Consider the following 14,251-nt stretch of genomic DNA (forward strand, 5'->3'; position numbering starts at 1 on the left):
GTTGCCACATGCGAGATCTTCAGTCTTCATTGCAGCATGCAGGATCTTTAGTTGGGGCGTGTGGGATGTAGTTCCCAGACAAGGGATGGAACCTGGGCCCCCTGCATTGGGAGTGCAGAGTCTTAGCCACTGGACCAGCAGGGAAATCCCTGCAATTCCTCTTTTACTAAAAAGGAAACTGAGGCCCAAGGTCACACTGCTGATAAATGGTGCAGCTGGAACTAGAACAGGTCTCATAAGCCCTAGCTCAATGAACCCGCCAATTCACTGCACACTGCTCACCCACCCATGTCCCATACAGTGGGAACCAAGTACATAGGGTAAGAGCTCATTACCTCCAAATGCCCTTCACCTGCTCATGGGGTCATGGCGCCTGCCTTGATTTAAACTCATACCACACCCAGGACTCTGCCATGTGCAACTGGCTGTCCAGTGAAAATTTTCACATCAGTGGTTTCTGCAAATGAACTGCTTCCCCGCACTTCTTCCCACCACTGTTTCCATCCCCCGCAGTCACCAGAGTTGACACCCAAGCCAACAACCACAGGTAAACGTGTCTCTCCCTTGGACACAGAGTTAAACACACAACCACAGAGATGCGTCTTGGGCCCAGAATGGAAGGGGCCAAGGTGCCAGGGATGACAAATCCCCCAAGAATCCAGCTCAAAGCTCCCTCCCCTCAAGAGACACCCCTCCTCAAAATAGGCAGAGGGGTCAGGAAGACTCGTGCAAACAGCTGATCCACAAAACCCCACTGTGTCCATGACTTTCCCCACCTTGGCACTTTCTATTTTTATCAGGAGGGTGAGAGGGGGTTGCCAGGTGGGGCTACGCTGCTGTTTATGTCTGAAATTTGAAAAGATGCACAGTGTACTTGGGAGAAGGCGTTTGCAGTTAAAGGAATTTCGAAGGAGAATTTCAAACCCAGCAGGGTGAATAGGTGCCTTGTCCTCTGGCTTTTGACTCTGGAAAAGCCACATTTCCAACCAAGGCATGCAGAGGGGCCAGAGACGGGGAAAAAATGCACGGGTGTGAGATTTGGACAGGTAGTGGGACCCAGCTCACCTGGGCACAGGCAACAGCTAATTTTCAGACTGGGGGTGCTGGGGGAGGATCCCCTTTGACCCTCTAGTGTAATTTCTATTTATTTCTTCACCAGATAATTCATAGACTGTCCTTGTCCTCTTACACTCCCCAATACACCCCCACTCACTGATAGCCATTATCTCCTCTGTGTCTGTCATCTCTCTCCTCTCTATTGGGGAGTTTTATTGAGTATTAATTTTATCAAGTATTAATTTTCTAATGGGCTTTCCTGGTGGCTCAGACAGTAAAGAATCTGCCTGCAATGCAGGAGACCAGGGTTTGATCCCTGGGTTGGAAAGATCCCCAGAGGAGGAAAAGGCACCCACTCCAGTATTCTTGCCTGGAGAATCCCATGGACAGAGGAGCCTGGCAGGCTACAGTCCATCAGGTCGCAAAGGGTCAGAGACAACTGAGGGACTAAGCACACACACACAGATTTTCTCATATATTCATATTTGCTTCTTATGGCTTTAAGCACTCTCATTTGTCAATTTTCTGTTTTTGAATTAAATCGTAAGTGTTCCCTTGGTAGCTATATGGTATACACACACACACACACACAGCTTAGGACCTGCTGCTGCTAAGTCGCTTCAGTTGTGTCCGACTCTGTGCGACCCCACAGACGGCAGCCCACCAGGCTCCCCCGTCCCTGGGATTCTCAAGGCAATCACACTGGAGTGGGTTGCCATTTCCTTCTCCAATGCATAAAAGTGAAAAGTGAAAGTGAAGTCGCTCAGTCGTGTCCGACCCTCAGCGACCCCATGGACTGCAGCCTTCCAGGCTCCTCCATCCATGGGATTCTCCAGGCAAGAGTACTGGAGTGGGGTGCCATTGCCTTCTCCACAGCTTAGGACCTGGTCAACCATTTTACTCTATGGGCATAACAGTGGGACTTGATGGTCCTATTCCTTCAATTGTGGAAAATGGGAAGCAAGAAAGAGCAATTAAATGACACCACCCCCTAAGTTAAATGAATTTTACCATGTCCCTTTCCTTCATCCTTCAAAGGTTAAAGTGGCTCTGAAATAACTCTGTGGAGAACTTCTAGCCTGAACTATACATGCCCTTATGAAACCAAGGATCCTCAGGAAGGCTGGCACGACTTTTGTGGGGCTGGACATCTGACTTGATCCAGGACCTAAGGTGGACTTAATGCCATGGTTCCATGGTGAGATATGGCCAGTGTGTATAAAAAGATCATAGCTGTCGATCTCATTCATTTGGGCTTACAGGTAAATGCCATGAAGCACCAGATTCATTTCTGTGCCTATAAGCTGCAAAAATACAACAGTAGTTCAAAAAAGGAATTTAAAGACTTCCCTAGTGATCCAGTGGATAAGACTCTGCTCCCAATGCAGGGGGCACGAATTCTATCCCTGATGAGGGAAAATTACACATGCCTTGTGGTACACCTCCCCTCAAAAAAGAATGGATTATGTTACTGAACACTGTGGGGATAAACTGAATTTAAAAGTTCATTAACCACTAAGTCCTAATAGCCACAAGATGCAGCTGTCATGCAGTCAAACCCCAGTTGTGTCTATGGCTGATGGAAATTCATCACTTGACACTTGTTCACATTTCTTTTTCTCTAGAACCCCATTACCTGCATCACTTTTCTTTGGGTGTCAGGGTCTCTGGCATATCCTTGCATTTCTCTCCAAAGCCTCTTTTCCTCCCTGTTTTCTGCCCTTCTACTTTCTCCCTTCATTACAGTATGAAATTAAAGTATATTTTAACATTTGTCAACTACAATTTAATGTTCCCTGTTCTTATACTGGGGGCTTCCCTCGTGGCTCAGCGGTGAAAAATCCACCTGCCAATGCAGGAGACATGGGGTTCGATCCCTGGGTCAGGGAGATCCTCTGGAGAAGGAAATGACAACCCACTCCAGTAGTCTTGCCTGGGACATCCCCTCGACAGAAGAGCCCTGGCAGGCTACAGTCCATGGGGTTGTAAATAGTCAGACATGACTTAGCAGCAGCCGTTCTAATGCTAAATGCAGATGTGTAGAATTGCAGACCCAGCATTTCCCTGAGCCCCAGTCCCACATTTCTCTCTGCTGTCTGGCCTCCTCCCCCTGGATGTCTCTCCACCTCGGAAAACCAAGCTTGTCTACAATGGAATTTACTGTCTTGTCTACCCAAGCCAGCTGCCCTTCCCCACTGCCCGTTTCCTGATGGGACTCCCCATTCCCGGTCATTCAGCTTCAGAAGGTTGAGACCATTCTTGATTCCTGCTTCTCTCTCTCCCTCAGCATCCAGTGTCTTTGATTCTCCCTTTCGGATGTCCTTTCTTGTCCATTCTCATCATCATAGTATTTATCCAACCACCCATAGATGAATTTTGCTGATCCTTCAGTGTTTTGACACATACTATATTTTAAATGTTTAAGTTAATCACCATTGATATCCCATAAAGATCTAGAAATTTGGTTTCTCAAGGAAAACAACAACAACGACTATGGCTACTATTACCATTGCTAGGACATGACCCAGCAACGTGCAGCCTGAACTCCTAAACGGCAACATTCAGGTGGAGCTGGCTAGTGGCTGGTGGCTGTCTCTTTGGACAGGCCACACCCTCTCCAGTTTGCCTCTGGTTTGAGTAAAAGAAGCCAAACAAAAAGGAGTACTCATGGGAAGATGACATTTTTCTCAAGTAAAAAATAGACAAAATTGGTCCATCGGTGAGGTCAGAACAGTCATCTCCAGGGGGGTGGGGAGGGGGGAGCTATTGACTAGAAGATGAACAAGGGAATGCTCTACATCCTGATTTGGTTGTGATTACTATGGTGTTTGTAGATGTGAAAAAATTCACTGATTGTATACTGAAGATGCACTTCAGTCTATGTAAATGATACAGCAAAAGAAAGAAAGGGAAAGGGAAAATGGTATAATGCCTAGTACCAGACACATACTAGGTGCTCAATAAAAGACTGATATTAGCATTTTAAGTATGAGGGTTCTGAAGCCAGGAGGCCTGGGTTAGTGCCTGGTCCTATCATTTAGCAACAACATGAACCTGAGCAGCTTCCCTGTCCTCAATTGCTTCATCAGTGAAATAAAGCCAACAAGACCTCACTGAGTCATTGTGAGGTTTAACGAAGCATTTAGCACAGGTCCTGGCACATAGTAAATACCCAGTAAATATTACTGTGAAAAACAGAAAGTCTGACACCAGTTACAACATGGATGAACTTTAAAGACATTATGCTAAGTGAACAAGCCATCAATAAAGGACTGACACTGTGTGATTCCAGTCATACGAGCTACCTAGAGTAGTTGGACTCATAAAGACACAGAGTAGACTGGTGGTTGCCGGGCACTGGGAGGAGAGAGGGCATGGGGAGTTTACTGTTTAATGGGTATAGAGTTTCAATTTGTGAAGACAAAAAAGTTCAGGAAATGGATGTGGGATGGGTGTACAACAGTGTGCATTTACTTAATACCATGGAACTGAACTGTATATTTTAATTTGTTAAAATGATAAATTTTATGTGTGTTTTATAATAATAAATAAATGACAAATAAATAAACACACCAATAAATATTACTATGATGATGACGCTGTGCTAACCCATGAAGAAACTGAAATCCCTTTTTTTTTAAACTTGAAATTTTGAGACTAGTCAGACAGCCCTCCAGCATCTTAATAATGCCTATTTTTATGCCTGTTTTTATGATTCTTTCAAGATTAAAATGCTAACCAGTAAAAGTCCTAAGAATAAAAAATAATATGCTGAAATACAGCTTTGTCCCCTTATGTATTCTGGGTTTTCTGCTCGTGAAGGAATACACAGTAAGAAGCCGAATAGATGAAGAAGAGTAACTAAAATGTCAAGAGGACTATCCCCCAGCACTGTATACCAAATGAGTGCCAGGTTTTGTGGGGAAAAGTCATGCCTGTGTCTTAGCAGGTCATTTTCAAACTATGGAGTTTGCTGTCTGTCCCTCTTATGTTTCATTTCTAGCAAGCATTTGTTTAGGGTTATTTTATTTGTTCATATGATACCAATTTTGTTTCTCTACTAAAAGGTGTAAAAATCTAGGAAAATCTCTCCAGAATGACACAATATTTATCAGTGAAAGAAAATAAAAAGATCAAGCCCAATGTGACAAGGGCTGGCAGTCAATTCTAAAGACTCTGATGGCTGGAATAAAGGGGAAAACACAGAAGAGCCAGCTCAGGTCCAGGTGTGGGAGATGCCCCATAGGATTCAGGGTGATGAAGAGATAAGATGGGGAGGCTCCGAGAGCTGTGGGGTCTGGAATTACCTAGAGAAGCATCCTTCTATCCCTCTTCTTACCCCAAACCTATTGTAACTGGTGATGGTGATGATGCTATGATGGTGACTACGATGGTAGAAACCAACACATTAACACCTCAATCAGCATCACTCCCTGCGTATCCTCAATAATAACGCACAAGTGAGTCACGAGTGAAATGTTTGCCACGACTTCCTCTTTTATAAATGGCAGGGTTTATTGAAAATAGAATCTGTGATGAATTCAGGGGGAAAAAAAATCAAACTGAGTCTTCAAGAAATCAGAGTTTCCTTAAGCGCGTCCTTCAACTTCTATGTCTTAAGTGACACAGCACTTTGCTGTTACTGTACATCATTGTTCCACACAGTCCTGTGTGGAACTGTGTTTCATTAATGTACCCCATGCTCTTTATTATTAGAACCTTTCCCTCTGAGTTCATCACTCACACAGTGTTGAAGAAATAAAACACTTTTCAAATGTTCCACTAGTTCTCAGAAGACTTGGCTTCCTGGCCCACAGTTCTGCTATAAGAAGGTTATTTCTATACCATATTGCTATGGTCCTTTGCTTCCAAAAAGGATCACAATGTTTTCTACACACATTACACATAGTATTAATCATTGCCACGCTCTAGGAGGTGAGTATTTTTAACTTCTTTCACAAACCCAGAGCCCAGCAGACAGAAGAGAATGCACTTATTCAAGGACATCAAACGGCAGTGAAGGGGACCAGAGAAGAAAACTAACCACCTTGCACCTTGAGCTAGATCATTCGCTCAGTGCTGACATCCCAGTTCTTATTCTAATTCTCATAAAAATTCCATAAGTTTGCTCCATTTTACAGATGAGAACATCAAGACCCAGTGAGGTTACACAACTTGCTCCAGATGTCTGTTCCAGAACTGGGATTCATGTCCTATAGCTCTTGAACACACAGGGACCCTTCCTCTCCTCAACCCTGTTTTGTTGCTTGAGATAAGCTCTTTTGTGGTGGCCGGCATGAGAACAGTCTGATGGTTTTAACTGTCCACAAGTTTCAGTATCAACCAAAAGCATGACGTAGCACCAAGACTCAACAAACTTGTCTACAACCACACCACCTGACCCAGTCTGATCTCGGAACCCAAGCAGAGTCGGGCCTGGTTAGTACTTGAATGAGAGACTCAACGATCTCTGGCAGCATCGGCAGGTGCGAAATGCCCAAATGGTGAGAGGGGAAGGTTGTCTTGGCTCTGCCCTGGTCAGTACACAGCCGAACTTGGGCTCCAATGCTGAGAATTACACATCAGAGGGACAGCCACAAACAGGAGTTTCCAGAGAGTGAGGAACCCAGAAGGAAACGCTTTCAGGAAATAGTTGAAGGATGTGTGGACATAGAAACTCCTCTTGGGCTAAATGAAGCCTTTCCTACAGAGATTGGGACAAATCTGTTGTCGGAGGGCAAGCTAGAACACTCACTCATACAGGAGTATTGGAAAGATGCTTCAGAGGAATTCTGCAAACACCTTATACTTGAACTGGTGAGGCATTTACATGGCATCACCATGGCAGGGTCAATAACAAGCACTCCATGGTAATACAGTTACACGGACCAGGAGACTGGCCATCCTCTAAGAGTCAGTTTAATGGAGAGTGGTAACCAGCCTCCAAGATGCCTCTCAGCTATCCCCAGACCTATATTCACACCTTTGTATGTCCCTTCTCACACAAATTCAGGGCTGGCTCTATGTGACCAACAATCTACAGTGAATATGACCATCTATGACTTCCAAAGCTAGGGCATAAAAGCATTGTGGCTTCCCCTTGGGCTCCTGCATCACTCACTGTCATGGAAGCCAGGTGTCATGCCATGAGGGAGTCCCACTGGCAGGGCCCATCCAGAGATGACCTGAAGCCACTGGCCAAGAGCCAATACCAACTTGCAAGCCATGTGAGTGAGCCACCTGAGACCTGGATCCTCCAGCCTCAAGTCGTCAGATGATGGAGCTGCAGCTAATGTCTTGACCACAACGTCATGAGATGGCCCAAGCCAGAACTGCCTGGGCTAGCTTCTCCCAAATTCCTCATCCATAGAAACTATGAGAGACAGTGACTTAAGCCACCAAATCTTGGGGTCAAGTGACACACTGCCATAAAAACTGGGATATAGAGCCAGGGCATCCTAGAAGGGCTGTCTCATGTGCCCTGTCCTAGAAATCAGCCCCAGCCCAAGTGCAGACCCAGAAAAAGTTGTCCTCAACATTCTCTGAGAGCTCTTCCTAGCTCAGAGATTCTCTTGTTCTGTGATTTTGTGACTGAATGAGTAAACCTGCTGAAAGATGCTTCTCAAACCTAAGCAGATACAGAAGACACCTGGGGGGGCCTTATTAAAAAGCAGATCCTGAGTCTGGGGTGGGCCTGAGGGTCTGCATTTCCAAAAAGCTCCAGCTGACCCAGCTAGTGTGTCAATAAGTCTGAGCAGCAAGAGGTTAGAACTTCCCAATGACAGCAGACTGGGTCAGGGCCTGGAAAAGGCAGGGGGCAAACTACAAAGCGTTCAACAGAGGAGGGAAAACCAGGATCAGAAATACTACACAAGAAGTTCTCTTGTGTAGACACCTGCATGGAATGGGGGAATGTCCATATGCCACCAAGGGCTTTCAGACACTCAGGTCCTTTGATTTGCTGAACACGGTCTTTAAAATGTTCAAATGCTTTCCCATCATGCTGGGTTTTCTGTAGCCTGTAAGGGCAGGCAGTGTGGAGTCATGCCAACCTGCACTCATTCACTACCTCTCAGTTTCTTGCTGTGTAAAATGGGAATAAGAACCACCTGCCAGGCTGTGGTATCAAGCAGTGTCTGGCACGCAATAGGTGTCTAGTATATGCTTTCTAGCCTCGATACAATCTAGATGATCAATAAACATTCATTCCCTTCATTACAAAGATTAACTACCTAATTAATATTTGTCCCTGAATTATCCTTCACTAGCCCCTGGCTCCCCTGATGGCTCAGATGGTAAAGCATCTGCCTGCAATGAGGGAGACCCAGGTTCCATCCCTGGGTTGGGAAGATCCCCTGGAAAAGGAAATGGCAATCCACTCCAGTATTCTTGCCTGGAAAATCCCATGGATGGAGGAGCCTGGTAGGCCAAAGTCCACATGGTCGCAAAGACTCAGATACAACTGAGCAACTTCACTTTCACTTTCACTAGCCCCACCTGTCCTGAGATATCTGTCAGAAATGACCCATTTCACAAATGAGGGTATGGTTTGTTCTCACCAGAGAGCATCAGCTGAGTGAATACTGACAGGGGGAATCCATGACCTTCCTGTTTGAATTTTAAGGATTGTCTTTTTTCTAGAAGGATCATTTCCTCTGGTCTGGACACTGAGGTCAGTAACTAGTCAGATTTCATCCCAAAGACACTGTTTGCCTGTGAGGAGTTCTGAGCACCATCTTGTCAGCTGTGCTCAAAGTGTTCTGCAACTTAGATACCTGACTCAGAAAAACCAACAGACTCAGGTAGAACAGAGATGAAGTCAGAGCCGGCAACCAATGGAACGCCTTATAGCCCCAGCTCCCAGGACTAGTGGATGGACTGGGCACCACACCCTCCTCAGGCCCAGGACAGGGAAGGGGTGGCGGGCTGGGGGCAGCTCCAGAGAATGTGCTGGGTCAGGGCCAGTATCCACACAATTCTAGAGAAGTCACACTGGGGAAACTGAGGCAGTCTGGCCCCCTTTAATCGAGGAAAAACTGGGTCTATTATCTCCGTATTGGGCAGCCCACAAAGATCCCACCCCTTGTGCTTCTCCATTCAGTCCCTACCCAGTGATGGGTCTAGCGGCTTCTACCACACTGACCAAGGCCGCTAAATCTTATGTCAGTCACCAGCAGTTTCCTCCCTAAGGATGCTGAAGGCCACTAGCCAGCCTGCGTCCCCCAAAAGTGCTGAGGCTGAACCAACAGCTCGCATAGCAGCAAAGAGAGTGTGACTTTGGGTATGAATTCAGACCCCGCCTTGAGAGGTAATTCCATCACCCTCTGAGCCTCAGTTTTCAACTTTTTTTTTTTTTGCGGGAGGTAAAGTAGTTGTAATATGTATCTCCTTGGGCTCTTTGGGAAAATTAAATGAGATATTAATGTGTATTAAGCAACCAGCTCACAGAAGGTCTTCAAATGCTGTTAGTTCTTTTATTCTTTTGCCTGGAATCAAAATTAAGGAGGGGGGTGTCTGCAGCTACTGGAGAATTCCTGCTCCGTTTGAAATATATCCTTGTCTGTCTCTCCTGGATTGTGAAGACCCTCAGCCTTTGGTGCTGAGGCTTCCAGCCCCTAGCATGCCTCCTCGCAGTCCCCTAACCTCCTTTGCCCCTCCGTACTCGCCTGCCTTCTCGGAGCACCCCATCCCCAAAAACTTTCAGCCAGTTCCCCAGGAGGGTCCTTCCGGAGCGCGGCCGGGGAGCAGGGGGCCGCGCCCCTCGCTATCGCATCTTGCGGAGCATCAGCCGCAGACCCTGCGCGCGCGCCTGGGAGGCCGGTCCGGCCGCGGCGGCCGCGGAGCCCAGCCCGCCGGGGACTGCCAGTGCCGGTGCGGCCCTCCGGGGCCCCCTCCGACTGCGGAGCGGCCCGACCGCATTGCAGACGCGGGGCCCTCCAGCCCTTCCCGCGCCGCCGTCCTCCCGCGGGCCCCGGGGCTGCTGGGGCCGCGCCGCCGTGGGGAGCGCTCCTCTGGCGCCCTGCGCGCCGGGCGGCTTCCCCCGCTGCGCGCCGGACCGGAGCCGGGGTCCAGCGCGCTCCAGCAGCCTCTGCCTTCCCCTCCCCCTGTCGGCCGCCCCTCGGGTCCCCCGGGGGTGGGGTTTCCCTTCGCGCTCGCCCCCTCCCGCCCCCTCCGGGGTCCTCCCCTCCCCCGCCCGCCCCTATGTATGTGTCACCGCGCGCCGTGCCCGCCCGCCCGCCCGCCCACCTACCTTCCCGCCGCTCCAGAGGGGCTCGCAGAGCTGAGGACGCGCGCGGCGCTGCTCAAGGTCTCTCTCTCAGCACCCTCGCCGGCCGGCATCTGACACGGGTGTCAGGGGGCTCCGGGCGCCTTTCAGCATCCCTTCCCCAGGCCGGCCGGGACTCCGCTACCCAGACGCCGCCGCTGCGGCCACCGCCCGAGGGGACCTGCGGACAGGACGCCGGCAGGAGGAGGGGTGCGCAGCGCCCGCCCAGAGCGTCTCCCCCGCGGCGCGGCCAGACCCGGGCATCCCGGCCCCAGGAGCCCCGCTGTCTCGCCAAGTGTATGGGACTGAAGTTCTTGGAGAAGGAAGCCCAACTCTTGAAGGTAACCGTCTCCTGCCCTCCAGAGGGAGGCTCTCCCAGCGCGCCTGGCGAGCCGGGGGAGGTGCTGTGGCTCCCCCTCTGTGCCGGAGGCTGCCCTGCCTCGGTCTCCCCCTCTCCCCGGAGGCGTGTGCTGCGGACCCCCGACGTCCACCCGCTGCGTCCGCAATGGACTTGGGCAAACTTTCCGGCTGTTGCAGACTCAGCGTGGATGGGGCTAGGGAACACGTGAGGGGGGCTCTTGCTCCCGGTCCCCAGAATGAAGGAAGAGAGAGCAAAGGAGCCTTCGCTCCAAACTCCCGTCTGTTTTCAAGCCCGAGGGTCTGGGAGGAGCCGTAATGGACAGAGTAGCTGCTTCAGAGTCAGAGAACTGTGGGTCCCAATCCCGCTGGGCTACTTTTGAGTTGAAAGGGGTGGGGAGATGCTTCATTTTCCGGAGCCTTGGCCTGTCCTCTGTCAGAGGGGAAAGAGGAGGCTTCCTGACAGCAGAGTGGTTAGACACTAAATGAAATGACAAGGCATTGTGCCAGGTACCCAGCAGGTGCCTAAGCAGAGGCTGAGAGAACTCCCCCATTTGGTCCCACTTCCTTGGCCACTGGGCACCTGGAGGTGGGGAAAAAGCCAGCAGGAATTGGCAGAACCTGGGACAGGGCGCCTGAGCTGCCCACAAGAGAGCCAAGAGCAGTGCTCTGAACATGCTACCCAGGAGGAGAATTCCTCAAGGAAGAAGAGGATAGATGAGGACCCGGGGCCACAGGTAGCCTTTCCATCTCTAGGTTCCCCTACAGGAGAAGCCAGTGACGGTGGAGCAGGATGGGGTAACCCCCATTACCCCTGGGGTTGGGTAGGCAGTTGTCAATGTCAGTGGAACCCATGTCCTAGGCTAGAGCAGACTGTAGGAGTGGGAGTTGTCTCTTATAAGGGGACAGCATCCAACCCAAACTTTTTCATCATTCTCCTCCTTGCAGTCATAAGCGGGGTTCTGATGGGATTCTTCGAGGGTTTCACCACTAAGGAGCCCAGGGCTGTGCATTTTGATTGATGCGTAAATACTGTGGGAGTGGCTGGCTGCCAGGAGGAAAGAGAGGAATATGCAAAGCTGAATTGGGTTAGTGTGATGGTTCAGGTCTTGGATGCTGCAGTGGGTGGGTGTCTGACAGTCTGGGGGAACCCTGAGCCTTGGAAACACCCTCATCTCTGAGGGAAAGTGATTCCAGAAATGACTAAGGGGCAGGGGTAGGACTAGAATGTAGGTTTTCTGAGGCCACAATCAATGGATCATTAGTCCTGACTGAAGGGTCCAGACATCTGGGATCAAATCCTTCTCTTTCTTCCTTGCCTTAAGGGTTGCCAAGGAGACAGGACAGTCAGGTTGCCTGAGCTCCTGGGCAAAGGGGCTGACAAGGCTCAGTTTGATGTAAGAGTGTTGACCTGTCAATCACTGGGCCAGGAAGAGACTACCCAGGAATGGAAAGGCAATAGGGGAGAAAAGGCAAAGGCTTGTGGGGTGAGGGGAAATGATGATTGTAACCTGAAAGATAAAAGTACAGAACAAAAGATCTCTCCAGTTTAAAAAGTTTTGGATGAAGGAATATTCAAAAGGAAGAAAATATCTCTCAGAGAAATACTGGAATTCCTCAGGTGACATAGAGTTGTGTTTAAATTAGTTGTACTTCTGTGCAGTTTCTAGTTCAATGCCGGGTACATTCATTCATTCTGATATCTGCAAGCGCCACCTAGGTACCAGGCTCTGTGCTCCGTGCTGGCCCAGAGGGGGTCCTCTGTAAACGGAAGGTTTGACGTGACCCAAGCAAAGCTCTTGGCACAGTGCCTGCCCCTGGACAAGCACGCAAAGCTGTTTGATATTATTATTATTACTGATTTTAATATAAAGTCGAAGGTTTTCTTTCACCAGAAATTTTCAGTGAATTTCATACTTAAATTGGGATTCTCCCTTTATTATCTGAAAGCCCTCAGATAATAAAAAGCCCTTTTATTATTGAAAGCCCTTTTATTGTTGAAAGCCCTTTTCAACAGCTAAGAATTCAGAAGGGGAAAACATATATTATTACTTCTTTGGGTGGGGAGCCTGTGTGTTTAAGGGATGAGAAACTGCGCTGTCTGAGCCCTTCCTCACACCCATGCACACATTTTGCCTGTGTCATCCTCTCACACGCACAGTCCCATCCCAGGCAGCCTGCACCCCCACCTGCTGAGCTGGGGCGTTTCTCCATCCTCACAGACCCAGAATCGCCTGTCAGACTCCCCAGTCAGAGTTGGAATTCAAGACAGAGCTCACCTCCTGAGCTGGTAGAGAAGAGCCATGTGGCTGAGAAGCCTGCCGGCCAAGGCAGACCCGGGTTCAAATCCCAGCTCAGCCAGCTACTGGCCACATGACTTTATCTTACTTAGCCTCCCTAAGACTCAGTTTTATTTTTTCTAAAAAGGGGAGGAAAACCTCCAATTGGGGATTTTTGTGAGGATTAAAAGACATAATATAATGCCTTGTTCAGCTCTCAGCAGGCACCACAAACCTGAATTCCTCTCCTCTAGCGGTTTCTAGCCACTCCCTCCACCCCAGGGTCCCAAATCTGTCTCAGTGAAAGACCATGTGTCCAACTTTTGATGTGGATTTTTTTTTAACGATCCCTTCTAGAACCTGGTCCCTCTCAAGGCCCCTCTTGTTAGATGCTAGGAAGACCTCAGCTGAGCCAAGGGAAGCCCATGGGCCCCAGTTAGGAGTGTCATTTTTAGTCTGTTCCCACAAGAAGATTTAGCACAGAAGTTGTCCAACTGCCAGTTTTGAAACCAGTTTAGTGGCAGTTTAATGAAATAGGAATAGTGTCTCCCATGCTGCAAAGGTAAGTATTGCTTCTAGAAACTTTGCTTTCTGATATATACTTTGCAGTTCTACAGAAGCATATTTGTGTTGACAATCTACGTGTATATGCATTAATATACACAAATTTGGTATTTGCATAATGTATTTCTCACTGCGGGTTGCGATCAAAAGAATTGGAAAGCCTCTGGTCCCGATGATGTTTCGTTTCTGAGAAACTCCTGCCTCATGGCCCCAGCTGGCAGGCACTGGGGCATCCTTGCTGCACTTGTAGGAACAAGACCCTTAAATATCTTGGAAGATGGAAGCTGGAGGTGGGAGTGAAGGGCAAGTTCAAGGAAGAGGACAGGCCTGCTTACAAGTGGAGCAGGCAAGGGGACAGGGCTAGCTGGCTGCCTTTGGAAAGGGAAGGGGGCATCTATGGATGGGAACACATCTTGAAACAGGAGCTGTCCTCTCCTGCTCTCACCAGGCCACCTCTTGGCCATGCTCCCATCATATTTGATGGGAGCTTTACTGCCCCCCTTAAGAAAGCCCTGTTCCAGGGGGCAAAGGCCAGGCTGTCTGTGTGGCATCTGCCCTGGGGAGCTGGGGTAGGGGCTGCAAAAGATCAGCTGCTGGGGGCGGGGCGAAAGTAGGGTTCGGGGGAGGGCACGGGATTGAGGCAAAGGGAGGACCAGAAAAAGGGGGAATTTGTAGGGAAACCGGTAAAACAGTTCCTTTTTTCAAAAGTTGAATCCAGGGCAAGAGCGGA

At 49.1% G+C, this 14,251-nt stretch overlaps 1 protein-coding gene across 4 annotated transcripts in view; it reads left to right on the plus strand.

Annotated features, from left to right (window-relative positions):
- The first annotated feature begins 10,308 nt into the window (after positions 1 to 10,308).
- ACAN (aggrecan) overlaps positions 10,309 to 14,251 on the plus strand; it is a 69,417-nt gene continuing 65,474 nt past the window's right edge. For all 4 annotated transcript variants that reach the window (XM_070358236.1, XM_070358238.1, XM_070358237.1 and 1 more), the window contains exon 1: positions 10,309 to 10,662. The gene's annotated coding sequence lies outside the window, so the exon portion shown is untranslated. The remainder of the gene's footprint in view (positions 10,663 to 14,251) is intronic.

The sequence above is a fragment of the Bos mutus genome, chromosome 21 (genome assembly GCF_027580195.1).
Source record: "Bos mutus isolate GX-2022 chromosome 21, NWIPB_WYAK_1.1, whole genome shotgun sequence".
NCBI classification, from domain to species: domain Eukaryota; kingdom Metazoa; phylum Chordata; class Mammalia; order Artiodactyla; family Bovidae; genus Bos; species Bos mutus.